A 13,547-nucleotide genomic window follows, 5' to 3' on the forward strand; every position below is an offset into this window, starting at 1 on the left:
GGCTACGATTAAGTTGTTTAAACAAACGTGTTGCAAGAGTAGGGAAAAAAAAAGTGTGTGTCTGAAAACTGTAGGTACTGGGGTACTTATATTTTTTTGTTTGAAAAAGGGGAACTTTATAAAAAATAGTTTGAGCAACGCTGATCTAGAGTGATGCAAGCAGTTGTCAGTAGGGTACTGGCCGGCTACTGCTCTTGTCACTTTTACACCCGAATTGAGATCCCGTTGCTTGTTGGATGTTGCCCTCGATCTGCAGAGCAGACGTTCCCGACGGAGTGATTGCTCATGCCGTTCCCATCCTGCACGGCATTCAGAGATGGCCTGGAGGGCCCCGCTGCATTAGACAGAGGGCTGTGTGTGGCACCTTTTAAACGTCTCCATGATTCTGACCTCAACAAAAGGCAGGTATGATAAGATCCCTCTGAAAAACCACTTTCCAGACAATAGAAGTAGGATCCCTACCAAAGTGCTCTCTAATTCTGTCCAAGTACGGAATATATTTTGTTAAATGCGCCAAGACAAGTGCGGATGTGCACCACCAATAGAAACACATGCTGCCGGCAGTGGGAGGTCCGTGGGTGCTCTGCTAATCAACTGGGCAGCACCTGAATCTCTCCCAGGCAGCCGTCCAAGCACCCAGCTTACAGGGAACAGTGGTCCCCCCCGATTCCTCCGTGGCTTTATTGGGTGGCAAGCTGAGGCGCTGGAGGCCAGCAAAGGAGCAACGGTGCAATGCCTTGGTTGTTTGGGAAAGGGCAGGTTAGCCCCAGGGTGAGTGGCCTGGAGGAAGAAAGTGGGGAAAATGCCAGACCAGGACGAGGACGATGTTATAAATATCCGGTTCCTGGTTCTGGAATCTAAGACCATTAATGCACAGGTAACAATATGAGCCTGGCCAACCACAGAGGGATCTTTTAAACCACCACAAACACACGTGGTTAATTCTCCTATGGAACAGTCACGTATATTAACAATGGGAAGCCGGCAAAGGTGTCTTTTGGGCACCCTGTGCCCCGAGGAGGAGGCCCAGCCCAGAGGCATGGGGGGCAAAGAAGGGATAGAAAATAAGACACAGAATATCTTACTGTCCCTGTATAAAACTATGGTACGCCCACATCTTGAATACCATGTACAGATGTGGTCTCCTCACCTCAAAAAAGATATTTTGGCCTTGGAGAGGGTTCAGAAAAAGGCAACTAAAATGATTAGGGGTTTGGAACGGGTCCCATACGAGGAGAGGTTAAAGCGATGGGGACTTTTCAATTTAGAAAAGAGGAGACTGAGGAGGGATATGATAGAGGTCTATAAAATCATGAGTGGTGTGGAGAGGGCGGATAAAGAAAAGTTATTTATTAATTCCCAGAAGAACTAGAGGACACCAAATGAAATTAATGGGTAGTAGGTTTAAAACTAATAAAAGAAAGTTCTTCACACAGCGTGTAGTCAACCTGTGGAACTCCTCGCCAGAGGAGGCTGTGAAGGCTAGGACTAGAACAGAGTTTAAAGAGAAGCTAGATAATGTCATGGAGGTTAGGTCCATAAAAGGCTATTAGCCAGGGGGTAGGAATGGTGTCCCTGGCCTCTGTTTGTCAGAGGCTGGAAAAGGATGGCAGGAGACAAATCGCTTGATCATTGTCTTTGGTCTATCCTCCCCGGGGTAGTTGGTGTTGGCCGCTGTCGGCAGACAGGCTACTGGGCTAGATGGACCTTTGGTCTGACCCAGTACGGCCGTTCTTATGTTCTTATTGCAGGTCCTTGGGAGATGGGCAGCCCCAGAAGTAGAAATACTGGGGCACGTAGTAAGGGTTAGGGCAGTGGGCAGAATCTGTTCTTTCCTTCCTCACTCTCGGAAAACTCTCCTGCACTCAACTCCGCAGACTCTGCATAAGACAGGGCCTTTCTGTCTCTCCCTCCCGTCTCTGTGTCTCAAGTTCCGCTGCCCCGATCCAAACCGAACTTGTCTCACACAGTACTGACCGGGCGGGTAGGGGGGTCACTTTATAAAAGCAAAGTCTGAATCTGGCAAGCGGGAGACATAAGAGAGCTCAGCATGCTTCACGGAGCTGAAAGACCTGGGATGGTGAAAACCGCTTAAGCCCTGTGCGTCGTGACATAGCTCAGTCTCCACCCCCACCCCCCTAGCTCCCGGCCGCGGGCTGTAGCAATCCTCGCCAAGCCCCAGTAAAATAAGAAACAGCAAAGTGGCAGCCGGCCCAAACATCAAAGTGACTCACAGGAAGTTCGACGAGGCAGCTAAGCGGAGCTGGAAACAAACGAAAGCTGTGTGGGATCGCAATACATCAGAAAGAAAAACTCCCCTCTGAAACCCACCCAAAGGGCAGTCTGCTGAGCAGCAGGACCGGCCTCTCCCAGGAGGAGAAAGGCTGCGTAGGCTGGTGTGAAAGCCTGTTTCCTATAAACTCCTGACGCTGTACTAACCGGGCCCTGCTGTAAGGAGTAGGGCAGGAAACCGGGGTTCTGTTCCGGAGCTGCCCTGCATGGGAATCCACTCCCCCGTGTGCTCCTTGACTGTCTGGTCTGTGTCAACTGCAGGCTCTTTGGGGCAGGGACTGTCCTTTGTGTGCATGTAGCACCCAGCCGATGGTGCCCTGCTTGTGGGTGGAGACTTTCACTGCTACTGCGACATGCTAAGCAGGGTTGGAAAGATTCCCATTAACAGCAACGGCCTTTGGTACAGGCTCAGATATCCGACAAAACACTGAAGCACTAGACCCATGGACCTGAAATTCTGATGAGTTGCAAAAAGCTCCCGGGGACCCCAAAATATCGCAGCTCCCCCCGACCGCCCCAACTCAGATGGCATCAGAGTGCAGAGTCATGGCCTCCTTGACTGCTAGGGTCAGCTCCTGGCCTAATGACCCACCAAGACGCCAGCCCCATAACAAACAGGATGGCATCTGTGGGGTACCTGGCCAGTGTTTCCTATATGCTGGGCGCTTGGGGGGCTGCTCAGGAGAGACTCCAGCACTGCCCATCAGACTAGCAGAGCACCCCCAGCTAGGTTTGTTTCTATTGGGTGGTGCACATCTGCAGATGCCTCAGTGCATATACAATTTTATTCCACACATGGATGGAAAAGGTTAGAGGGAACACTGCACAGCTCACTGGACTCTGCATGTTTCTCCTCAGACCTGCTTGTGCCACTGGCCCTTGTTAGCAGGACTGTCACTGGTCTGCAGACTTCTCGGTGATCTGCCTTTGAGTGGACACACCCCAAACCCAGGCATCCAGGTCAGCTGAGTCAAGAGGGAATCCAGGCACTTTGTTACGAGCCCAGCAAAGCGGGATGAACAATTCTGCAACCCCCTTTTATTTCAGACAAAAGGGGGAGGCGTCCCAAAGGAAGCCCAACTGTAGGGGAAACCTGCAGAGTTATTCCTGTACCACCAGCTACAGCCCCTCAGAGCGTCACGGCCTCCCAGCCCAAAAGGCCCTGGCCCCCCGGCTGCAGCAGAAGTTCTGCGTGTTGCTAACTCTCCTCTGACCCTGGGTGCTCCTGGCATGGCTGGTTCCTGCAGCCTGCTAGTTTACAGCCCAGACTGAAGGACTTTGGCCTGCCTGCACCTTTTCCTCAGAACTCATTGCCCCAGTGTTGCTGGAGGCCTTTGCTGGACTCCTCAAGATGCTGATACAGCGCTGGGGGCTTACTCCAGCCCTGGCCTGTTTTCTTGCACAGAGAGCACGGCTCTGTGGGCCCGAGGTCTGCCCGAGTCTCTGGAAATGGGGAAGCCCGGTGTGCGCTCGGTGACTGGTTATGAGCCCATCCGGAGTCTGGCCCGTCACCTGGGACGCCGGGTGAAGCGCTGAGAAAGGCACACGGCCCTCCGGGGTGCTGGGATGTTGATCCTTTTCGCCGCGGGGAACCTTTGGGGCTCAGGGGCTGCTGACCCACAGCAGGGGCCGCACACAAGTGAGAAGGAAAAACAACCCCAACTGAGAAGCAGAAAGACGCTCCCCACATTGTCCTGACACACCAGAGCTGGGGAAGGGGGGGGCGGAGCTGGCCAGTAGATTTTGTGGGGCTCTCTGTACTCTGGGGTGGGGCCAAAATGAGGGGTTCAATGTGTGGAAGGGGGCTACTGTGAAACAGCCTTGGGGTTCGGGGTCTGGGTGGGAGGGAAGGTGCAAGAGCAGTATAGGGGTGCAGGGTCTGGGTGGGAGGGAGGCCTCAGGGCTGGAGCAACACCCCGGCTCCCTGATGCGGGGTAGGGAGCCCTGAGGGCCAGATTAGGCAAGCCAGGGGCTGGATCTGGCCCCTGGGCTGTAAGTTCCCCACCCCCGCTTTAAATGAAACTGCTTGAATTTGTCGGTCATGAAAGTTAGAACTTACAGACATGCTCTTGAGGCTGGCCATGCAGTGTCCTTCCACCTCTGCCCATGCACTCCGGTCCTGGTCTGCAACTCCCTTACTCCACTATTCCTCCAGCCCTGGGATCCCCACCCCGCTGGGAGCCCCTGCAGCCCTGGCTTGCAGCTCCCAGCCCTTCCAGTCTTGGGGTCTGGATTGCAGCCTGCTGCTGCACCTTCATCCTGCTCCGTCAACCCTGCCGTTCCACCCACCGCGGACTCTGCAAACATTGCGGTTCTCACGGCTCCTAAGCAATGTCCCCTCTAATTTTTCCATCCATGTACGGAATAAATTTTGTGTGGTGCACGAAAGCATGTGTGGATGTGCACCACCAGTAGAAACACAGGCTGCCGGCTGTGGGCGCTTTGCTAACCCACTGGGCAGCATTTCAGTGTCTCCGGGGTGGCCACCCAGGTGCTCAGCTTACAGGAGACACTGGTCCTAGGCAGAACCCTCCCTCCCCCAGCAGCTTCTGGTTTTCGTTGAGCTAGATTTGAATGGGCTGACGGGGGCCTGCTCCTCCGGTTCATAGGCCACGGGAGTACAGAAGGGCAGACCCGGAGGCCACCCAGTTTGAGACAGGCCTGTGGAGACAATGGGGTTGCCCCAGGGGCGTGTTCGGTTGGTAGCCTCATGCTAGAACCACGCGGGAGTGAAAGGCAGCGCGTCCCTGGCTCCTGAGGCACGGGCTCTCCCCACCCTGCGGGTTCTCCAAAGCTGCCCCACGTGAGCGTCCCTCAGGTGAGTCACCTCTTCTTGGAACCCGGCTGCCGAGCATGTTTACTCAGAGCCGTGACTTCCCCCCAGGCGCCGTGAATCAGGCGCCCGCCGCTGAACAGAGGCCTTTGTGTGCGCCCTGCGCGCGGACGGAGACAAGAAGCCTGTGGCAAGCGGCAGGCCGCTCGCATCCGCTTCCAGGGAACGGCCCCTGGCCCCGGCTCAGACAGGCCGCAAGGAGCCTGCTGAGGGACGGTCTCGGGAGCCTCCGCCCCCGCCCAGCACACACGGTCTGAGCTCAGGCTGCCGGGGCTGCCACACGGGGACAGGCGGGTCTGCGTAGGAGGCACGGGGGCCCGAGACAGACGCCCCTGTACCAGACGCCCCTGTACCAGACGCCCCGTACCAGACACCCCTGTACCAGACGCCCCTGTATCAGACGCCCCGTACCAGACACCCCTGTACCAGACGCCCCTGTATCAGACGCCCCTGTACCAGACGCCCCTGTATCAGACGCCCCGTACCAGACACCCCTGTACCAGACGCCCCTGTATCAGACACCCCTGTATCAGACGCCCCGTACCAGACACCCCTGTACCAGACACCCCTGTACCAGACACCCCTGTACCAGACGCCCCTGTATCAGACGCCCCGTACCAGACACCCCTGTACCAGACGCCCCTGTACCAGACACCCCTGTACCAGACACCCTGTACCAGACGCCCCTGTACCAGACGCCCCTGTATCAGACGCCCCTGTATCAGACGCCCCTGTACCAGACGCCCCTGTATCAGACGCCCCGTACCAGACGCCCCGTACCAGACGCCCCTGTATCAGACGCCCCGTACCAGACACCCCTGTACCAGACGCCCCTGTATCAGACGCCCGAGGCTGAGCTAACGTAGGGAGCATAAAGCAAAGTGACTTGTGAGCCAGAGGCAAGCCCTGGTCACAGGACCTGCCAGGCATCACAGGCACAGACACAAGGGCGGTACCCGAACCCCTGGGCACCAGCCCACTCCCCAGGGCTCACAGGAACGCCCTGACCCACCCTAGATGAGGCCTGGAGGGCGGCGGGATGGATACAGATGTTTTGAGCCAAGCAGCACATACAGCGTAACGGGTGGCTCCTAGCATGGGCGACGGTTGGGTGCTATAGGCAAGGGAAGGCGCTGCCTTCCCAACCTGCCTCACTCGGCTCTGCCCGTGCTCCACAGGGGTCCCCCAGGTCCCCTCCCCCAGCCTGCTGTTGTGATGCTGGAGATGGGGACGGGCAGACTCGGGGCCTGTCCTCCTGGTGCTGGGACCGCTCTGGCTGTCCAGTGCTGGGGCTGGTGGCTCGGCTGCAGGAGGGAATGGGGGAAACTTGCCGGTCAGGGGCAGAGGGCAGCGTGACCCCAGTCTCCCTGTGCCATGCCTGCTGGCTGGCTCCCCGGAGCTGTGTGGCCTGCCAGCTCTCTGGGGTCAGCGGAGGATGGGGGAGCTATTTTGGGGCAGGAAGGGGGCGAGGACCAGCAGCCATATGGGGGGATGGACTGGGCAGGGACCAGCAGAAGCTACAGCGCAGGGGGGTGGGTGGGCGTGGAAGGGCGAGGTGGGGGGTTGTCTCCCCATGCCATGGGCTCACCCACCCCCAATGGCTCCTAGGTGCGTCGGGAATGATGTATCTGGGTGTAAAGACGGCTCTCAGAGGGAGTGTCTTTGGGAAGTCCCCCCGTCATGGAGCCGGTCCATTGCAACAGGCACACGTGTCAGAGCCCCAGCAGCCACGGAGACAGGGCGCCAGGACGGGGCCGAGCTTTGCGAACGGACCAGGTGCCTTTGCTCTGGACCGAGTCGGTGGTTCTCCTAGGCTGTTCAAGCGGCGCCTGTTGTTCAGGCTGTCTGGCCAGGGTCAGGATGCCACAGAATGCCCATCGCCATCCGACACCCGGAGGCCGTTACCGTGCGGAGCGGGTCACGAGCCGGGTTGCCAGGCCTGTCTCCACACGGTGCGGTGAACCCGGCAGCCGCCTGTTGGTGGTGAACGGCTGTCACTGCTGGAGCAGTGCGGCCGGGTGCTCTCCGGAGGTGGGTCAGTTCCCAGACCCGGGTGCTTGCTCGTTCCAGCTCTCTGCATCCCCCGCTGGCTGGCACAATCCGGAACAGCCCAGACTGGGAATCCTGCGGGTGAGCAAGGATACATCAAGGAGCTGAGCACCCTCGGGGTGAGGGGACGCTGGGGAGCTGAGCGCCAAGCCAAGCCGGGCTAGCCCATGGGAGACCTCCAAAGAACACCTGGGTGACGCGGGCAGTGGGGTCAATGCAGGCACCAAGATGCTGATTCTCAGAGAAGGCGTAGGACAACCCAGACTTCTGCTAGCCAGTAACAATAAGAACATACGAACATAAGAATGGCCATATTGGGTCAGACCAAAAGTCCATCTAGCCCAGTATCCTGTCCACCGACTGTGGCCAATGCCAGATGCCCCAGAGGGAGGGAACCCAACTGTAATTTTCACGTGATCCCTCCCCTGTCACCCATTTCCAGACAAACAGAGGCTAGGGATACCATTCCTACCCATCCTGGCTAATAGCCACTGATAGACCTAACCTCCATGAATCTATCTAGCTCTTTTTTGAACCCTGTTAAAGTCCTAGACTTCACCACATCCTCTGGCGAGGAGTTCCCCAAGTTGACTGTGCGCTGAGTGAAGAAAAACTTCCTTTTGTTTGTTTTAAACCTGCTGCCTACTAATTTTATTTAGTTCTTACATTGTGGGACTAAGTAAATAACTTTTCCTTATTCAGCAATCCCACAGCACTTTCACCAGGGGAGGGACATAAACACCAGGCCAAATTCTCACTCCGGCAGGGACTTTGCTTCCTTCCATTCAAAATGGAGCCAGTATTGCTCCTCGTTTCCTGGCATGGCCTCTTGGCAAGTCTCTCTGAGCCGGATCTGAGTACGGCAGGACGGATGCACCAGCCCGGCGGGGAAGCTCAGGGTCCCACTGCAGAGTCGGATCCCAGAAACTTGGACACTGTCCCCACAGACCCAGGTATACCCAGCCCCTGTGAAATCGCCGAGTTTCACCATTCACTTCACTGGGAGGTTGGTGCAGAACCTCAGGCCCCGTCATCCCACCCCCGAGGTGGCTGCACTGCAGTGGGAAGTGAAACGTTCCCTGCAGAGTTAGTAAAACACCCTGGGGTCATAGGAACAGAACATAAAAATGACCAGACTGGGTCAGACCAAATGTCCATCTAGCCCAGTGTCCTGTCTGCCCACAGTGGCCAATGTCAGGTGCCCCAGAGGGAGTGAACAGAACAGGGAATCAAGTGATCCCTCCCCGTCATAGAATCATAGAATACTAGGACTGGAAGGGACCTCGAGAAGTCATCGAGTCCAGTCCTCTGCCCCCATGATAGAGGCTAGGGACACTATTCCTAACGATCCTGGCTAATAAGTATTGATGGACCTAACCTCCATTCATTTATCTAGTTCTTTTTTTAACCTTATTAAAGTTCTGGTCTTCACAACATCCTCTGGCAAGGAGTTCCACGGGTTGACTGTGAGTGGCATGAAGAAAGACTTCCTTCTGTTTGTTTTAAACCTGCCACCTAGTAGTTTCATTTGGTGACCCTTAGTTCTTATATTATGGGAACAAGTCAATAACTTTTCCTTATTCACTTTCTCTGTACCCGTCATAATCTTTCAGGATGAAAAGCCTTCTCAATATCGTGCCCGTCCTTACAGGAAAAGAGCCCCTCCAGAGCAAAGGGAGGGACAAAAGCAAGGGTTCCTTTCACCTTCCCATCCGCTCCTTTAAGCCCAGCATTGGGAAAAGCAGCATTTCAGTTTGAAAGCAACGCATTCGGGGCTGGCGCTGGCAGGCACATGACTGATTGCAGGGTGGATTCAGCACTTCCAAGGTAAACCAGTCATTATTTATGCCCGGGCCTGAATCATTGCTTTCTCAAGTACCAACAGAATCTAGGGCCTCATGCGGGGCTTGGGGGCACGCCGCTCTACCGTCAGACAAGCACATTCCTCGCATACTCCCCCAGTGAGCCACGGAACCGGAGAGCAGAGGAATGGTTAATAAAGCTGCCGACGAGGAGAACAAGACGTCACTAATTCAGGACTCTCCCAGATGCATGTGGGATGATCAACCCTGGCAGGTACTTTGGTATGACGCCACTGACGGCTCAAAGAACGTGGGAGTCCCCCCAAAGTTTCAGTGCAGCCAAATGGCCTGAGCACATGCCTGCGACAGGCGTGTGCAGCACACGTGTGTGTGTGTGTGTGTGTGTGTACAGGCGGCATCTGCAATGTGCACACCTGGTGTGCAGGCCCAGACGTATGGGAAGGCCGTAAATGGAAATCGTTTTGTAAATGGTGGTTTTAGTAAAATTGGAATTGTTAAGAGGTATGTGAAGGACTTGGGGGAGGGTGTTGCAGGAGGACGGAAAAACACCGGTTGGATCTTTAGACCCCTTTTAGAATCTTTAGGGACATTTTGCATACTCTAAGGCCATGTCTACACTGCCAGTTTTTGCCAGCAGAGAGTATGCTAATGAAGCGCTCATTAGCAACTTCTCATGCTTCATTTGCATAATCTCTGCCCGAGGCTTTTTTGCTCAAGAGGTTTTTGCACAAAAACTAGCAGCGTAGATGGATCCGTTTTGCGCAAAAATCCCCCTTTTGCGCAAGATCTGTATGCCTCCTTTTTTGAGGCATGAGGATCTTCCGCCAAAGGGTTTTTTTTGCGCAAAACGGATCCATCTACACTGCTAGTTTTTGTGCAAAACCCTCTTGCGCAAAAAGCCTCAGGCAGAAATTATACAAATGAAGCATGAGAAGTTGCTAATGAGTGCTTCATTAGCATACTCTCTGCCGCGTGTAGACATAGCCTTACTAAATTTGCATAATCAGTCGAATCTCTTGCATGGAGGTGTCCAATGGAACGCAGAGGGTGGAGCCAGGCTGTTTAATTCCCGCCGGAGTGGAGAACGGGGAGGAAAGGTAGAATTTGGCCTTATTTCTCTGAACTCCCCTGAGGCAGAAGCAGCTCTGCATTCCTGGAGGCATCCCAAGAGGAGACAGAGGGGGGTGGTGGGTCATGGACAGGAGCTCCCACCAGGCAAACTGTGCTCTGGCTCTGAGCTGCAGTGCTGATCGGAGCTGCTTCCTGCTGGGAGAGCCCTGCCAGGCCTCCCGGTCCAGCCGGCCTGGCGGAAAACGTGAAGGCAACGCTGCAGAAGACACGTCTCCACCGGGGGCGTTACAACGAGCATTCGCACAGCGCATGGAGCAGCTGCCCAGACGGACCCCGAATGCTGCAATAACAGGAAAGGGGCAGCAGGAAGAAGCTGCGACCCAATAACAAAGGTCTTACAGCTGCCCTGGACTGGGATAGGCCCACTGGATGCTCTGGGCCTTGGTCCCTTCCATCCATCTTGCATAGTGCCCCCCCCGACACACCCACACACGCCATCACTGGAGTTTCTGAGCACCTCCAGACGTGGGAACGCATTGACCCGGCCAGGCAGGGCGGCGTCCCCATCTCACAGGGAAGGATCCGGGAGAGAGACTGAAATGCCGATTTTTACCGGTATTTGGGCACCACAAAGCCAACCTGACCGAGGAGCGTCCATGTCGTTTTCAGACGGGATTTAGACACGTAGGGGCCACGGTCACAAGGTCTGAACAGCATTACAAGTCTGGGGCTCAGTCCATGACCCCACTCTAGCTTGTAGCAGAGACAGAAAGGTGGGTCTCTAGAGAACGCAGCTACTGCTCTAACCATTGGACCATCCATCCTTTGGAGGCATCTTCACTATCAGCCTAAGCCAGCCCCCTCTGAAGTCCCTAGGAATGGCTCCCCCAGCCAGGAATGGCTCTCCCATTGCCTCTCAGACTGGAAATAACACTTAACGGTTTTAACAGGGAGGGTAATTAGCCAGCGGGACAATTCACCAAGGGTCTTGGTGGCGTCTCCGGGACTGGCAGTTTTTAGATCTGAATGGGATGCTTGTTCTGAAAGCTCGGTGCTAGGAATCCTTGTGGGTGAAGTTCTCCAGCTGCAGACATCCAGGCATCTACACTGGGGGCGTGGACATGAGCACAACGGTCCATGTGGACCTTGGGACATGGCGGCCCGGAACGGTAAAAGGCCAGGCGGTTGTTCCGGGAACCAGGTGTTTTTCTGGTGAGGGCGGAACAGGAATAATCCACTTCTGCATGCACTTTTCCTCTCCTGTCCTTGCAGCCTGCACTGGTTGCCAGGTCCCAGCACTGCTGAGCGGGAAGTAACTCTGGAGGGGAAGCTGCGCCCAAGTTTGCTCAGCAAAACGGCCGGATGGTGGGAGGCATTCCAGGCCACAGCCAAGTGTGTTAATTACCGTTGGCACTGGTGATAAGGAGAAGCAGGGAAGGAGGGGGAGCTGGAGGTGGAAGGGGAGAGGCAGGCTCATAAGGTGCTGGGAGGTGATGGATGGGTGAGGAGGCAGAGGATCAAGAAGAAAGAGGCAGGTGAGATCCTAAATACATAGAATTGTGGGACTTGATAGGTCAGCTAGCCCACGCCCCTGCTCTGAGGCATGATTGGTGTTGTCTAGACCAGTGTTTCTCAACCAGTGGTACGACCACCCTTAGGAGTACTCGAGAGACATCTGGGGGGTACGTCCACACAACTGAAATTTGGGGAAAACTGAATTGTTGTTTTAAGTTTTAACAGCACTGTATTATTTTTGTACTTTTTACACGCAAAAATGTCATTGCCTGCCCGGCTACAATTAAGTTGTTTAAACAAATGTGTTGCAATGGTAGAAAAAAAAATGGTGTGTCTAAAAACTGTAGGTATTGGGGGTGCTTTTTTTTTTTTTTTTGAAAAGGGGTACTTTATAAAAATAGGTTGAGAAACACTGGTCTAGACCACCCCGGCAGGTGTTTGCCCAGCCTGTCGTTAAAAACCTCCAGTGATGAGATTTCACAATCTCCCAAGGTCATTTGTTATCGTGTTTAACTCCCCCACAAGCTGACTCTCCCTGGCTGCTATGTAAGCCCCTGGCTTCTTGTTTTGGCATGGGAGGTTACAGAGAACAATTTATCACCTTTCTCTTTACAATAACCTTTTAAGAGCTTAAAGACTTATTGTGTCCCTCCGCAGTCATCTCTTCTCCAACCGAAACAAACCATTTTTTTTTCACACTTTCCTTAGAGGTCATGTTTCCTGGACCTTTAATCATTTTTGCTGCTCTGCCTTGGACCTTCTCCAGTTTCTCATCTTTCCTGAAACGCGGTGCCCAGAACTGGACACAATACTCCAGCTGAGGCCCAATCTGTGCAGAGTAGAGTGAAATTACTTCTCATGTCTTGCTTACATCATTCCTGCTAATACATCCCAGAATGATGCTCACTCATCCCCGCCCCCCAACGGTATTACTTTGTTAACTCATTTACCTTGGGTATGTCTACACAGCAGCGTTATTTTGGAAGAACTGATGTTATTCTGAAATAACAAAGAGCATGTCTACACTGCAAGCCTTTGTTTCAAAATAATGTCGAGCTGGAGGACTTCTTACTCTGACTCATGGTAACCCTCGTTTCATGAAGAGTAAGGGAAGTTGGAGGAAGAGTATTCTTCCTTCAACTTCCTGCTGTGTAGACAGCGCCAAAAGCCGAGTTAAGCTATTTTGACTTCAGCCATGCAACTGACGTAGCTGACGTCGCCTAGCTCGATTCCACTTTAGCTCAGCTGTGTAGATGTACCCCTTGTGACCAATCACAACGCCGGATCCTATTCTGCAGTATTCCTCCCTAGACAGTCATTTCCCATTTTGCAGTTGTGCAAACAATTATTCCTTCCTCAGTGTTGTGCTTTGCATTTGTCCTTATTGAATTTTATCCTATTTATTTCAAACCATTTCTACAGTTCGTTCAGATCATTCGGAGTTCTAACCCTGTCTGCCCAAGTGCTTGCAACCCCTCCAGGTTGGAACTGTCTGCAGCTTTTGTAAGTGTCCTCTCTCTGCCATTATCCAAATCATTTACAAAAATGTTAAATACAACCAGACCGACAAACAGATCCCTGCAGGACCTCTCGTGGTATGACTCAATATCCATTGATTGCTATTCCCTGAGGATGGCTTTCCAACCAGGTGTGCACTCACCTTATTGTAGCTTGTCTAGGCTGTATTTCCCTAGTTGCTTTTGAGAAGATCACCTGAGACTGTACCAAAGACTTTGCTACAGTAGAGCTATATCACTTCTACCCCCTCTCTCCACAAGGTTTGTTATCTGTCAAAGAAGAACATTAGGTTGATTTGACCTTATTTGCTCTTGACAAATCCATGTTGACTGTCACTTATCTGATCTTATCAACTTATTGTGTTCTAGGCGCTTACAAACTGATTGCTGGATTATTTGCTCCATTAGCCTTCCAGGTACTGAAGTTAAAATTTCCCCAGGTTGTCC

Source organism: Pelodiscus sinensis, chromosome 29, assembly GCF_052426305.1.
Source record: "Pelodiscus sinensis isolate ZL-2025 chromosome 29, ASM5242630v1, whole genome shotgun sequence".
Taxonomy (NCBI): domain Eukaryota; kingdom Metazoa; phylum Chordata; order Testudines; family Trionychidae; genus Pelodiscus; species Pelodiscus sinensis.